Genomic DNA, 16953 nt, shown 5'->3' on the forward strand with positions numbered 1-16953 from the left:
CTGATATTCGTACAGCATCGATCATTTCTATCGTATTTAGAAAAATATATTTAATGCACGTATTCTGATTCAAAATCTTTATTCTATTTCATTTACATTCATATAAAGTTGAAATCTAAAACTAGGAAGAACTTTCTCAACAACCCAATAGTACTGTTAATTCTATTCTACAGGCGCGTGTAAACATAGCATCATGAACGCTTACGGTGAAATACACGAAGGCTGTCATTGGATCGTTGTCCCGGAGAAACTTCCTGCCTGATGTAAACAGGGTGAAGGCAACCGAACATTAAAAGTAATTTCACGTTCAGATTGAGCATGTCAAGGATACGCAAAAATCGCGTTTTAAATGGCCAGAAAAGATCCTTGCAAACACTCATCACCTGTTTCAAGGAGAGTGCGTCAAGACTTTTGGATCACGGATTTAATTAAAAATGTTGTACCACGGAGACAGATAGTTGATAATTTTTTTTTTTGTTGGATATTTATCATTAAAATTAAAAGTGTCATCATTATGTCGAGATGTAATTGAAGTTAAGGTGACCAGCAAGTATTATTGCGGTGTGATCGTAACGTATTAAAATTCTAGGCCATGAACTGGGTTAGTTTCTTTTTCGATTGTTTTATTTGAATTAATTAGATTTCATACACGAAAAAGTATATTGAACTTTAAGTAAAGTTTAAATGAAACATTTTCATTTCCTTACTGCAAAGTTTTAAATTTATTTGTCGCATAAAAGACACAAAATAGAACTTACAATTATACACAAGAAATATAAAACTGATCACTACACATAAGGATGGCATTTATCACAATCTGGGCCTTTTACTTTACAATCTTAAAAACTTTATCAAACTTCTCAATTTACTGTTTAAGTTAACTACTTATGGTAGAATTGATAAGTCACTCTGCGTACATCGAAATACCGTTTAGTAAATGAAGAAATTTTATTTAAAATTTATTTAAAATTCAATATGCATTTTCAAATATAGTACCTAATTAACTTGAATAAATAAATTGAAAGAACTTATCTCTCAATATGAAATTGAATCCTGATCTCTACGGTGCAGTATTTTAATATGTTGTCGTCATGCCACAATAATACTTGCTCGTTACTTCGACTAAAATTATATTGTAACGAAATGATAAAAATTTGATCATAAGTATCTAAAAAACTATTGAGTATCTTCCTCTATGATGTTACATTTGTATAAACAAAATGTCAGACTCTACCAGTATGCAAAGTTTCAAGTAAATCTGTGATTCGAAAGTCTTGCAATCTCCTTGCTAGGACCGCTTATACTCATTGTCAGTAGCTGGCGACTAATTGTTTGGGATATAATCGCACGTTTTCATATTTGTTATGGCAAACTAACAACAAACGATAGAGGAATACGTGACTACGTCTTGGCCATTAATTTGAAGGCGTTAAATAATAATGTATTGTGGAAGAGAGTCCTTATTGGCAACGACTTAATTAAATGGTATCGCGACCTCGATGCTAATCAATTTACGATAGCAGTAATTGTTTCAATCATCGAAAGTGACTGTCTCTTTCTTTAGCTAATATTACTTTCAATGTAAGAAAACAAAGACGAAGCGAAACTGTCATTTAAATCAAGCTCACTTTTTACAATACACCCTACCGCCCAAAAGTTTTAAACATCTTTTGATCTTTATGCAAATACAGTATTTTTATATACATATTTGTATTTTTCATATTAAAAAGACATTTTTCATATTACAGCTATCATTAGTTAATCTGTAAGTTTGTTGAAATTTACTAAATCTGCTAAAACAATTTATTTATTATTCTCTCCACTAGAGGTAATTTTAACGATTTAGTGCCAGTTAAACATCAATTCGAAATATCGTAGTATAAGTATTTATCCGATACATTTGGTCGTTACGGTGTATCAACAAATTTGTATTTTTGTTTAAGAAATTCACGGAAAAGTTCACTAAATGCAAATACGATTATAATTTTCATCTCAAATTATACTTAAGTAATGATCAATTAATATACGACGATAATATTTTTTGTAGGATATGTACTATACAAAAATGAAATTACTTCAGAATATATTTTATAATATTTATATCATTAATTGTTTATATGACGGAATATAATACTAAGAAGAAAAAACAGCAAAGAAAGTGCTTACATGTTATGTTTTGATTTTGATGTGTTTTGTACGAAATGTTATTGAAACTGCTGTATTTACCCAATATACCGAAACGTTTAAGACATGTTTCAAGATAAAATTGGAATGTTTTATAATCACATATACTTTGTACATAGTTTCACAAATTATCTTCATTTTAATACTGCCTTCCTTTCAATTTTTAACAGTTACTCATTGTTTATTATAATATTCTTGAAATTATATTAACTTTTCTCTAAACTGATAAATCCAAATACATATTTCTAAAGTATAAATATTTTCGTTACAAACGCTTCTATTAAGATACATATTGCATACATCCGACTTATGTTACATTGTATTTAAATATAGTCGATAAATTTGAAATATTTTATAAAATACGAATCAAGTCCTATTTAATTTCAATTAGAAATATTTTTAAAGATTAACACAAAATGCATTGTGATAAAATATACATAAATATGTCACAGATGTACACTACATTTAACAAAATTGTTTCTATTTTATTAATGTTTCATTGGTTTTCTGTTCTAGATATAAACAGCCCCTCGACATTATTAGTGTACCTTTTGTATTTCACACAATTTTTAAGTCAGAGTATGCAAACTAATATGACTAACTGTATTATTATCGCACACTAATGTAATATTATTATAATTATTTTAGTTTCGAAGGTGTTTGAAGGTCATATTACGATAAATTAACTCACAAAGGAATGGCATGAAATATAAAAATATCCGTTTAAGATGTACTTTGTACATCACTGAAGAATTACCCGTTTAAGAATAATAGATAAATAAATAGAAGTATAAATAGAATCACATCGCTTTAATAATTTTTCGATATATTAATACAAATTGAACAAATTATTATTTTTACAATAGTACGACGTACGAAATCGAACTATTTTCATTCTATGTCATAGATTATGGTAAAAACAACGCATTTATTATTCCGAGAACAATATGTAATATTTACGTTCGAGGAAGTTGTATACTTTTTCGGTGCTCTCGATGATACATTTGCATATATCATATGTAACATTATTAATATTTCGCTTCGAAATAAATCTCCATGCTCGCAGTAATAAGAATAAGAATGATGTCAGAATTCTGCAAAAACGATTACATGATTTGCGAAGAACTAAGATGAATCAATGTCAGCAGGTATTGCTTGTTTTCACACGAGGACGTACCGGCAAATGTCTACGGCACATCAATCGGTATGAAAACTTTTCAAGCATTCGCCGACGCGCCAAGTATGGCAAAATATCGATCGATCACACCTGTAATACAAAACCTCCTACTTCGTATATCACCAATTTGAAACGTCTGCTTTTGAAATATTGTCTCTCGTTTTGAAACTGTTGAATGTAATTCAAGCTGGAGGATATTGAATATTCGACAGTTCCTTGGAATGCCACAGATTGGACGTTTGGCAAAGTACCTCGCGATTCTAATAACACAACCAGTTCTCTACCTACCATGAACAGTCGCAGAAGGGATGCTTCGTTTAACGCGACACCAAAGTATCTTCAAATCACTCGTGGGATTGTTATAGTCTGTAGCTGTAACAAGCAACGGTCACTTATCGCCTTGAAAGCCGTTACCGAATGTTACTTTTCGAATTACCGTGCCGCTGAGAAAGGAGGGAGATCAGCACGAACCGGCGCGAGAACCTCCCGTTCGGGACGACGGTTTGCGCGCGACTGCCAAGGACCGACGTACATTCCGGCTTCGTAACTTCCTCTATCCTCTCCTTGCCAACCAAGCTTCCTGCCCGCCCCATCACCCACTCGTCGATCGTCGTATCACCTTCCGTAACCTTACATCCTTTCACCTGCATACCGTCTTCCGGATCACGCGAAACCGTACGATCGTTTTCCGTCCTCGCCGCCAACAGGATGTCGCAGGATCAATGAATTCTCCCGCGCGACCATTCGTTATTCGAATGAGCAAGTTCACTTGGATTCACCAGCAGAGAATCAGCCCGTATCGCGTTTACACGCGTGCACACACGATGCGTAATCAACGGTGTCTGCACGGCTCTGATTCATCGAGAAGTCGATGGTCTATCGAGTAAGGATCCGATTTTTCAAACGTTGTATCATGCGAGTAAACCTTCGTGTAAGGTCCACCCTGAAAGTATTTCACGATTCGAAACCTCTACAGACGAGAGTGTGTGTTTATGGACGGAGAATGAAATGGAATCGATAATTTTACCCCAAAAATATATAATTTATACAACGATAAAGTACAGTAAATGTTAGTAATAAATTGGAAATATAAAAATTCGATTGATATTTCACATATACGAATTAGTTGCTATTAAAGGTAACGATAAATTCAATAGAAGATAAATTGGTTTAACGATACCCTGAATATTATATCAATTGCTGTTTATTTCTAAATAGGACCAATATCGAAACTACAGTGTCGAAAGTATTGTTTCAATAATTTATCTTCGGCTATACTTGTTACTGTTTTTTATATCAAATTGTGCGAACGAAGAAAGAAAGAATTACGTATATAGACCACATGTAGGAAGCAACTATTCCTTCCTTGTCGCTGTGTAAGAGCAAATAAACATTTTAGAGATACGTAATATTATTTATTTGGTCGATATTTCGGTTTTCTTATTTGAAATGTTCTTCGAGTATAAACAAATTTGTCAGAGCGTGTAAATATAATGACATAGAACCGCATTGGGCCTAATACAAGTAAGTTTGAAGATTATGCACATATGTACACAACAAAAGAGGGCAACCGATTTTATTTGACTTTACCTCGTATTAATAAGTATTACTTTTCGAAACCTTGTCATTAAAGTTATACGTATTGTTTGCACAGACGCCAACTATTGTTCAAATATTAATGCTCTATATTTTGGCGTACAATTTTTAATTTCAAATTTATAGTTTTCTGCGTGAACAAGGACATCCGCATTTACCGATCGAGGATTACACATTTCCGATTGCTAGACCCAGGTAAAAGAAATCCGTCGACAGCTTGGATAACTCAATTGATCGAAGCAGTCGCCTAGAAAACGAAAGAACCGAGTTTGACTCACAGTCTAGCAATCTGGTCGACCAATTCTTTTTCTTCCTACAGTTGAACTATGTTGCCGATCTAGAAAATGAAACACGGTGTACTTTCATGCGCGAATGTGTGTAATTTAATGTAAATTAATCTGTAGCGGGGCAGGTTTACCGTTTAAGTTGTTTTAATATAGTAGAAATGAAAATATTTCATTTTTATTTTTCAATTGAGTTTATTGATGCTGTTACGCTACAATTCGGTACGTGAGTTCCGACCAGAGTATTGTACGTAGAAACCGAGAGAAACTGAATGATACAGGTATGATTTAAATTTTGGTAAAGCGAGATAACGCAATGATATTTTTTCAATGTTTTGCAAACGTGACTAACTCGTGGCGTACGTGACTATTTAATTGCACAGTCCCATTGGAAAGGACTGGCAAGATAAATATAAAAGAGCCCGCGCAGTACTCTCTAGTCAGTTGCTAAGCTCTGAAACCGTTGAGCTGAAATTTCACTCGGTAACATGACATTTTGGATAAATATATGTATATTGAAGACACAAATCTTTGTCTGTGCGTTTTGGGATCACCAATTATTCATACTCTGATCGTGTTCATCCTCAATTCCTGATCGAGATCGAGTTTGCGACATAACAGTACTATTAACGCGTCAAATAGATGTATTTAGAAATCATAATTTGTCATTTCGTTAAAATTTATTATATAAATGTACAATTTATATATATGCTTCATGTATAAATACACACAAACATACGAAATATTATATATTATTTTATTGGAAGACAACGAGCGAAGCGTCTTACGTTCTTCATAGATCAATTGTTAGGATAAACAGAATTATTGAGTTATTCACATTTCCAGAACCGAAGAACTTTTCTCATTAGCGATTGATTCAGCAGTTCAAGTGCTTGAACAATACATTGTCCATGTGCATCATCATAAAAACTCTTGTTTCGAAGACTGCGTAGCGCAATAATTAAAATGACCTTGAATATTCTGCGAATGTGTCACTGTTTGCAAAGACACGATCAATTTTACTCGAACACAAATGACGAAGACTACAAATTTAACTAACTCCAATATTCAATACTTCGATGATATTTTAGTCGTTCCATTATTCCTGACGTAGTCTATGTTAATAACAAAAAACGAGACACGTTTGCTGATCATGGACCATAATTTATAAGCTAACGCCAGAGAGATTGAAGCCCAACAACGTATTTATTTTATTTCGCGCCGTAAAAATTTTTCGCTCTATTTACTCAACGGTAACGAATCCTATATGTTTTCCTGGATATTATTGAAAGCGTAAACAAATAAGAATAACGTGCGCGTTTACGATAAATAATAGCTAACGTGTTCGAAACAGAATTGCCTCGATCGATCGAAGCGCGTTAACAATATCGCACATTCTACCGAATATTCGAAATTCCTATAGCGTCACCGTGCACATTAACATTGCAAGTAATTGTTTCATAGCAATCGCGCTACATCTAACGCCTTTGGTACCTTTCGTTTGCCACGAAATCTACAATATACGTTTATAGTCTGCTACATAAGTCTGATGCTGCATGTTCACTGAAGAGTTCAATATTTTCGAAACTCCAACATGGTACACAAATGGTTCTATTAGCCGAGCTGGAGCTCTCCTCGAAATGAAAATAATAATAGGAATACGTTTCTATTGTACCAAGATCATTTATATACAACGAGTGTCTCTTAAAATCGAATACCAATAATTCCATCAAAATGATCGTATACAGAATGTCCAACTAGAAAGAGGTCATCTCGATATCTTTGCTGTTTTAAGTAATAAAAGGAAAAGCGTTACAAATAACAATTATATGGTTTTGATGGAGATATAATGCGATGGTAATACTTCTGTGATTGAAGGTATAGAAGAAATTTAAACGTTATTGGTTTGCTCTTTTTAATTGAAAGACCAAATTTTTCTCGTAGAATTTCATTGAGTAATGAATTTCGAGGATAAAAGTCTTAATTAATATATTAATTTATCCTAGAATTTATACTACCCCGAAGATTATTCCGCTTCTGAGCAAAACAATGTTTGATATTTGTTTACAATCAATATGAAGAGACATATCGTGAGGAAAAGGATACATTAATTTTAGAGTAAATTGTGAATTGTATATTCTCAATTTATTACGGCAAATTTTTTAATTTTACGGTAAACACAATAATCCAAAATGAAAAATATAGCTGTGGAAATGATGAAAAAAATGAATTCACTTGGGGAAGGTTACGTGATAAGGTTACGTTAACAACATGAGAAATGTTCGATATTGAAATTGAATATTTGAACTGACTAATGTTCTCTACTTTTCCAGTAGTTTCCTTGTGACACATTTTTCAATAAACCTCGCACGACGAATTCATACTCTTTCTCGCTATGAGTACCAGTCATTTTCTATGATTTATCATTCATTGCTATATGATTCACTTCCAACTGCGATTCTAGGATCTCTTAAACCGTCATTAGTATTTCTTCCAGTGAAATTATGGTAATGGTGTTGAATTTTTTTGCAAATAATAAATTACTTTAATTATGCTATACAACGGAATTAAATAAAATTTGAAATCAAAATATTTTGTAAATCAAGATTTTAGTAAATTTATTTCGGATTCTACACTGAATTGTAACATATTTGAAATATTTTTTTCATTGTGTTCGTTTCGATGTCAATTGCTTAAAATTTTATATTTTTACTTATGATCAAATCCAGATGCATTTCTTTCAATTAAATTGTTTCAAATAAATATTTGTAGTATCGCTAGAATGAAAATAAAATAGTATGTATTTTCAGATACTAGTTCTGAAAATAAATAAATATATAGTTAGTAGTTTCAAATATTGTTTCACAAATTTAATCCAAATAAAGTAAAATTTAAATAATACCTATATTAAAATGGTTAAACGTTGTAATGCAAAGTAATCTATTTACTATTTATTGTTATACTTCGATGACATATTTTACCCAAGCATAACTGATTATTATGGAGAATTAAGTAACAGTGCGTAAAAACAACTAAATGATCCATCATTGGTCGAGGAACGAGATTGTAGTTTAGTTAGTAAGTACCCAATAATCCTCTAAATCACCAGGAGGTGGGTAATTGATTCAGGCGCGTGTCCCTAATTGATTGAAATCATCTTTGCTACCCGCGGCGGTTTATGATGAATCGTCACATGAAGCCCCCGTATTCAATTTCAGACCGACGATTATTCATAACTGATATCATTGAGCTTGTATTTTCATAAATAATAATAAATATATATATATAATAAATTATAACATAAATGTAGTATTAATGTTTTTTAAAACGTACAAAAATAATGATTGCGAATTACATATATATAATACAAATTATGTTACACAATGTTTGATTCTGAAAAATTTTATACAATTGAAAATAATGTAATACTTACTAATAACAGAAAAACAATTTTGTATACAGGAATTCTTAATGTATTTTGTTAATTGTCTATATCTTTAGTGAAAATCTTAAAAACGCCAGTAGAATCAACGATGTCCATCTTGAAAACAAGAATCTTCGAAACAGACAAAGTCATTTTATTCATAAGTACAAAAATGTTTTCTTCTTGTAGTATTCTTCCTATATTATTATCGAAGTATATAAGACGTAATATAATACGTTACATCAAAAACTTCATGAAATAGTCTTAATAAAATTTGAACATACCAAATGGCGCGAAATAAAGAGGCAAAGGGGCAGTCATAAAAGAAAAGTTATTCGTAATATATTTTATTTAATTTTAGAGTTAGTTATAAAATAGCATACATTGAACATCTCAAGAATTACAATTGTACATTATACAATTTTAATTTAATCGATCCTTCCAATGACCTATCTACGAGTATATATCTATATCAGCTAAGATCATTTTACCGTAAAATCGTCATTTTAGAACGAATCTATCGGTTTCTACAATATTAGGTCAGTCGATAAGTTTGTGCGAATTTCATTTCAATTTCAATTTCCCGCATAATAATTGTCTAACAAATATGTCTCATGCGTCATTCGATAGCTTTCGAATGGTGACTTTTTATTTACCTGTCGGTTCTGTATCAGTAATAAAGCGATTAATTTTTCAAGAACTATGAAATGTCAAGTTAATAACAATGAATGTCTCCAACACGGTTCGCTTTACAAATTTAATCGTGGTTTTAAAGCTGTGGTTGCGATCTGCAATATTTATGCACTGTACAAAGAAGATTATACTCTTGATTGAACAGCACAAAAATGGTTTAATCAATTCAAGGCGGGCAATTTTTCATTGTATGATGATAAACTATGTTTTGGTCGACCATCAATTTCGACGAGAAAAATCTAGTAGCTTTCTTATGTAACGATCTATGACAATCATCACGAGAATTAGTTGATAAATGCATTCCTCGAATGAAATAGTGCTTCGACATTTGAAAAAAAAATAGAAAAAGTGCAGAAACTTGATTCGTGGGTTCCACATCTTCTGGGCCAGGAGAACAGAAGCTGACGGATTACTGTCTATGTTTCCTTGTTGTCTAGATATTGCACTACATTGAATAACATCGTCCATTCTCGAGTTTCATTGTCACAGATAACGAAAAACGGTGTCTTTACATTAACGTAATGTAAAGCAAAAAATAACGAACGAAACCGGATCTCCATCCACGGAAATCAATGTTGTGTATGTGATGGAATGTACAGGGGAGTATTCATTTTGAATTCCTTCGAACGAATCAAACTGCAACGACTAGATACACCAATCCGCTAAAAACGTCCGAATCGACGACAAATCCTAGTACAGCACAACACAAGACTTCATGATGCAAATTTAACGAAAGCAACTCTTCAAAACCTCGGATGAGAAGTTGTTCAATATTAACCCTACTGAGAGCCTGGCTTTCACGTATTTCTACCTTTTTCGCTCCTTCCAAAATAGTTTAATTGAAGTTTCATTTCATAACCATATGAAACTGCAAAAATGATTAGATGATCAGTTTACACCAAAACCAGGTGAAATTCTTTAAGCAAGGAATCCAGAAACTATTAAACCGGTAGGAAGAAGTTGATAATGGTGGGGAATACATTATAAATTAATTTATAACAAACATTTGAAAAACACAACTTAAATGTTTCACTTTCGATAAAACCGCACGAAGTGATGGACCGATCCAATAATATCGAATATGTAATATTATTAACAAAATATTTTGTAATATTATTAATCATTTTTACGATATTTGAATGGATCGGATAAAATGTAACACTTTCAAAAGATAATTAAACACTTCGGAATTAACTCATTATTCAGATGAATCTTTACTTATATCTTTATATGAATAAAATTTTATTCGTGAATCGCAATATCGTTTCTCATCAATGTCTAAACGTATAAGTAGCTGTAACATGTCTTATATTATTTGAGTAATAGTTATATTTATTTCAGCACTCTGCTTGTAGTATATCTATATAAGCACTCTGCTTGTGAGAAGGTAAAATCGATAATTCACAATGATAGTCCGAAAAATATACTCAAGTATACATGTATGTTTTCGAACTTGAATTTAGATCTTCATCGGGAATGAATTTTCCCTTTGTAACCTATACGAAAAGGTATACGCAACTGATTTACATTTCAAATTGAAGAAATATAAGCAGAAACACGTCCGTCAAAGCCTGCTATCGCGTCGCACCGTTCGATTTCATTATCAGTGGACTGCTGTCGCTTTAATGTATTTGGGTAATCGAATTCCTAAGAGACGGGGACATCAAATTTCTTCTCGAGAAGCTCTCGAGCCCTGGATAGGGGTGATTCGAAAATCCTAAGCGTATGTACACGTAATTCGACCCCTGTGCAGAACGTGTACCGTGTATATAGGGACCAGGTTGGGTTACAGTTCATTGTGGTGTACTCTTACGGAACAGAACACCGTCATCCACCATTGTAACCAACCGTGATGGTGAGTACTCGAAGCGAACAAACGAAGGAGATTCGTCCTACAGCCACAGCCTCGAAATTCGGTAGGCTTCTTCTCTCCGGAAGTAAGCTTCTTGGTAAGAGAATCGAAGCCTCTCGTCGTGCAGATTCTTTTTATCGGATTAATTTTCCTTTCACTTCTCATCGTATTTACCAGTAACCGAAAAGATTAAAAGTCGGAATAATTTTCATTCGCCCATTGAAACGTTTATGATTTCACCAAACTTATTGCTAGAACTTCTATATATTAAACATTACCGTCGTAATTAGAAAGCTCAACACTGAGTCTTCAATTAGCACTGTCTCACGTTAGTATTTAATTTGAACATTTCCGACTATTTCATTTATCAAGTGATTAAGATTTCATTTTACGATCGGGTATGATTTGTTATTGTAATCATTTGGCATTGATCAGATTATTGTTTTGTTAAACAAATTTAATAAGGAATTACGAAAATAATGCTTCAAAATGGAAGTAAGAGTTTTTCAAATGTATAAGAGTGGGGAAGACACATATACATGTGTATACATGTAACTTAAATGTCACGAATATGGATTTCTGGAATTGGAACATGATTAAATAATTGACAAATTTACAATAATAGAGTATCTTTATCTTTTACGTCATACCTTTTGAATATATCTTTAGAAAGATTTCGATTGAAACGTAATTACATTTAAAGAAATTCTGATCATTTTGGTTAATCCGAAATGAGTAACAAAGAGTTCCTTTAAGTACATTAAAATAGTAAAATGAATTAAATAATTTACGATATTCAATACCATTTAAAAAGAACATAATCTATACCTCGACAAAGAAGATTTGTACTCAAGAACATCAATTTCAATATTTACTGTGAAATATGGTGTAATCGATTAATTTAATAATAATGTATGTACGTATTATAGATTATTAAGTTTGTTGTACAAGAAAAATCGGATTCTACGTAGAAAAGACGATTTCGTTTGAAAAAGTATGGATGCCGCAAGGAAAAATGATTTTCTTCCTTTTCACTCAAATTGTCCATTTTTTTTCTTAAACATTTTTTTGCACAAACCACGATGTATTTTATAAGTCCAATACCGATAGTAAAATTTACTTGAATAGCTTGAGATTTTTATAAATATAAATACCAATTTTTCAAAGAAACAATTTGGTACTTTATGTGTTAATTTGAAACAGATACAAGTCGATGTAACACACGATCAAATCCTTCTTTTTCTTATACTCAACGTGTTAATTTTTTACGCTTTAAAGAATCCGACACAAAATGCACTAACATGAATTTCACGAATGTCAGTGAAAAGGGAAGAATCGACGATACTCGTAACTGAAGTTCGTTAAATTGATGTTTCAAAACTGTTTAATTGTTTGCAGAGTAACGATAGCAAAACGGACTTAAAGAAGTTAATCTTAACGTTACGAAACTCGTACTATTGCGTAATCGCATCGTTTAAAATGAGGCTGCGTTAAATGGTTAATAATTGATTCTGTTGCCCAAGTGAGCAACTTATGAAAATAAACGTTAGTAACCAAACGTATTATTTCATAGTCATTCCATTTTCCATCGTGCTTCGTTCTACGCTTTTCGCAAAGCAATCATTAATTCGAAAAAGAATGCAGTAATAAGAAACGAAGCAGATGCACCGTTAATACCGCGTATCTCGTGACTGATGAAACAAGTAATAAAAGACACTGTTAATATCGCCGTAATCTGCTCTAGTTGCTTGTTTTACATTCTTCGTGTAGAAGTTTACAAAACCAGCAACGTCCATTCCGTAATTAAAAACCACATTTACCGTACGCGATATCGAATCGAGAAGTGCGTAAAAATTTCTAACATCCTGTCGCCAAGGTATTGATTATGATAATGCATCGAAAGTTCTATCAAGTCCTTGCCTATACGAGAAGCAAGTTGGGAAGGTCAGTTATCTGTCACGATGACACTCGGTACACTAAATAACTGATAAACCGACCATATCCACCACTGTCATTATCCACTTGCGTTTCTGTCACGTCCCTCTCCCACCTTACGCTACTTCCACGTAGTACATATGCTCGTAAAACTAAATCGTATAATCGGATAACAAGAGTTACTTCCTTGGAGCTTGAATGAATAACGCGCGATAACTCGATTCTCAAACTAAGCCTCTTCGACTTCCTCTATTTCTTCTTCTTAAACCCCCGGTGAAGTTCCCGAAGTCGATTACGCGTTAAACAAAAATACCGATAACACTGTTCGTGAAAAATAACAACGAACAATCGACAATAATACATTATTACAAGGTGAAGTAATTCCAAGGATGTCTTTCGATGTTTCGAACATTTTATATATTTTAGTTCTCTTCAAAAATAATATATATATTATCCATAATATTATATATATACATATACATATATTATTTCTGAAGAGAACTAAAATATGTAAAATGGCCGAAACATCGAAAGACATCCATGGAATGATTTCACCTTGTAATAATGTATTATTGTCAATTGTTCGTTGTTATTTTTCATGAATAGTGTTATCAGTATTTTATATATATTTTATATATATATATATATATATATATATATATAATATCAATTTTCATATATATATTTAGAGTAAAATAAATGTCAACAAAATTAAAAATTATACATTGTTTTTGAGGAGATCCAAAATAAAATGGTTACGTTTGGTTTTCGATAAATTGATAAATTGATGTCATTAATGGAACGAATCATTGATTTTGTAAGTAAAATAAGGCTTTAGTTCATATGGTCCTTTTCAGGAAAAGTTCAAGGCATCCTGTTTCTCAGTTTATTGCATGCTAATAACTCGTAAGACGACTACAAATACCTATACACGAGGTCAGTCAAAGCCACGCAAAAGAGATTATGCATAATAAATTAACTTATTTCTTTTAAATGACGTTTCAAAATATCGTCCATTGACATCAATACAATGCTATACACGTGTCGCTAATGATTCAATTGCACTTTGAATTGTCTCGGATCATAGTGAGGTATATGCTGCAATAATTTGTTGCTTCGTATCTTCAAACGTTGTCGATGATCCCTTATGCACCATATTCTTCGATGTTCCATCGTAAGTACTATGCGCTCCATTATAATACTAAGCAAGTAAATATTTACTTGCCACATTGAAGGATACATGTTCCTACGAGGAGTTACAAACAACACCGAAAGACATAAAACAACGAACTAAAGCAAAAATATTTGTTATGCATAATCATTCGTGCACAACCTTGACCGACCTCGTGATATAGGGATTTGTATTCATCTTACAAGTTGCTATCGAATGATAAACCTAAAAACATAGGTTGCAGTTAAAAAAATGCAGAAATGACCTTTGTATCTATTAAGTGATTTCATTTACAAAAAAATCAATATGACCTTACGAAATACATTTTTAATACAAGGACGATAGCAGGTGCAAACTCGAAAGAAAATTAAGAAAAAATCAGCTGCAAGAGGTTTGTTGTATCGGAAGAAAGATTCGATTGAATTAGTAAATTATCTCTTTGTAGAACAAAAAAACAACTCACATCGATGAAAATAAACAGATTGCAAAGGCAAAAATAAAATTTGTTGTAAGGAATGTAAAATGCATTTATGCTCGCACAGAAAGAAAATTATTTTCTCCTGTACCGTGAGCCATTGATTTTTCGATTCAGTAATTGATTTTTACATTGTTTTTAATTAATTTCTAATGAATCACATCGGTGCTTCTCATTTCTATGAAAAAATTAATATATCGCAACGGATTCTATACAGGATGAATTGCGAGAAACAGAATCCCAAAATATCTCCGTTATTTATTGTTGTATCGGACAGCTTCTCAAGGTAAGGTTTCGCTATTTGAAAAGACGCATACAGTAATAGAAAAAACATTTTTTTAAGGTTGTTTTTAGACTATTTTAAGGTTTTTTCTTATGAAATCTTGTATTTTTTATTAGAATATATTGTAGTCGACGTCAATCCAAATTCACTGACCTAGCACAATATAATCTTAAAGTGACCTTGAACTGAGGTATTTAGATCCAATAAACGGAAGTATTAAAGTAAAAAAATGAAAGTACCTTATACGAATCAAATTCGAAGATAAAAATTGTTACCTTCGGTATTAATACATGCGTGTAACCGTTCTGTAAAGCTACCAACGGCTCTATCAATCATTTCTGATATTTGTTGACAACCGAATTTCTAAATAAAACAATTAGTATTGAGATGTATAAAGTGATCTTCGAACTCTTCAATTTTTCATAAAAATTTCGGGGTTTCGTTGATTATAAATTTGTAAAAGAAGAATGACACAGAAGAATGTCCAGATGTTGCAAAGCTACAAAATAAAATAGTATACAGTCACAATCGCATCGTAAACCTACACCCTGAGGTTATGGTCAACATTTCTGTTCCTTCTTTACTTCGAGATCCTTCTTTCCGTTACGTGTAATAGTCATAGACGTTCTTTGAACCGAGTATTAGCAAGTTCATCGTGAAATACGGGTCAGTATAGAGAATTACTCACTCGACTTCTTATCTGTTTTTCACGCTTGGCTGGGTCATCGACACAACCCGCTACCGTTATCGCATACTAAATGTTCAAGTTAATTACGTTCATCTGGACAGGATAAGTTACTTTCATAACCGAGGGATTTTCAGCGAACACGTTTTTCTTGGGGAAAAAAGAGGAAGAATTAATCGGTGTGCATAATCACTTCACTAAGCATTTACATAACTTTGAAGACTACGAGAACATCATAAATTTAATCGATCGTCCTGAAAATCTTTTTCATAAAAAAACAATTATACAACCGCGGTACATAATACCTGCTTTAAGAATTAAGTTATATTATGATCGATAGTCTTCTTGTAGCTACCGTGGTGTTTAAAAAACTTTCTAAGGTTAAGTAATGGCTTGTAAAGAAATCTTGGTGTTAATTTACATATAATCTATACGATTATCAATATCGGACAATGATTAAATGAACAAAATTAAGATTTTGCAAGCCATTATTTAACCTTTGAAAGGTACATTATGAGTTTCAAAATATTTTGATTATATCAAAACTGTATATTCAGAATAAACTTGATAAGTCATCAAAAATTAGATTACTAATGGCTCGAAAATTCTGTATTGAATAATGCACCATCAGAGGCCATTGTTGCTAACGAGTAACACCATACGTACATATGTATATGAACATTACAAAAGTCATTAGTTTACAAAGCAATATCGAAGTCAGAACACTTAGTTAAAAAAAAAAAACAGAATTCAATATTTCGTATTTTCTCGAGGCAGTACAGTTCATAAATTTTGTACACCAAGTAATCTTCTTAATGAATTTACACTCACTTTATGATGTGAAAACGATGTTTGAAAAGCAAAATTATTTAATTCTATAATCCATTAGAAATTTCCAAAGAAATTTTTAATTTAGCTACATTATACATAGCAATTTACATATGAACGTATCGATGACCATTTTCTTCGGCAATAAGCAAACGGCTGTACGATAATTCGAAATAAATGTTTTGTAAACGTTATTAATTGAAATACTTGACAATACCGTTGATTATGATAAGCAATCGTGTAGAAGCCACGCATGCAACAAATGCGGATTAACGTATAACAAAAACACAGGAACCTATAACTTTCGACCTGGCCAGCCCTCGCACACTATACCCACAGGTGGCATTACTGTCATCGCTTGCATTA

General features: G+C 32.3%; 1 protein-coding gene across 3 annotated transcripts in view; it reads right to left on the reverse strand.

Moving 5' to 3' along the window:
• The window catches only part of Superdeath (Suppressor of ER stress-induced death), a 75842-nt gene that overhangs the window by 20947 nt on the left and 37942 nt on the right, over positions 1–16953 (reverse strand). Inside the window, exons 1-2 of one of the 3 annotated variants that reach the window (XM_076315526.1) lie at positions 3798–3815; positions 3650–3733 (exon numbers count right to left, since the gene is read on the reverse strand). The exons of 1 other annotated variant lie outside the window; for it this stretch is intronic. The gene's annotated coding sequence lies outside the window, so the exon portion shown is untranslated. Of the gene's footprint in view, positions 1–3649; positions 3852–16953 lie in introns of those variants that run through there. One more of the 3 variants, XM_076315525.1, reaches the window with a different exon arrangement.

The sequence above is a fragment of the Ptiloglossa arizonensis genome, chromosome 7, assembly GCF_051014685.1.
Source record: "Ptiloglossa arizonensis isolate GNS036 chromosome 7, iyPtiAriz1_principal, whole genome shotgun sequence".
Taxonomy (NCBI): domain Eukaryota; kingdom Metazoa; phylum Arthropoda; class Insecta; order Hymenoptera; family Colletidae; genus Ptiloglossa; species Ptiloglossa arizonensis.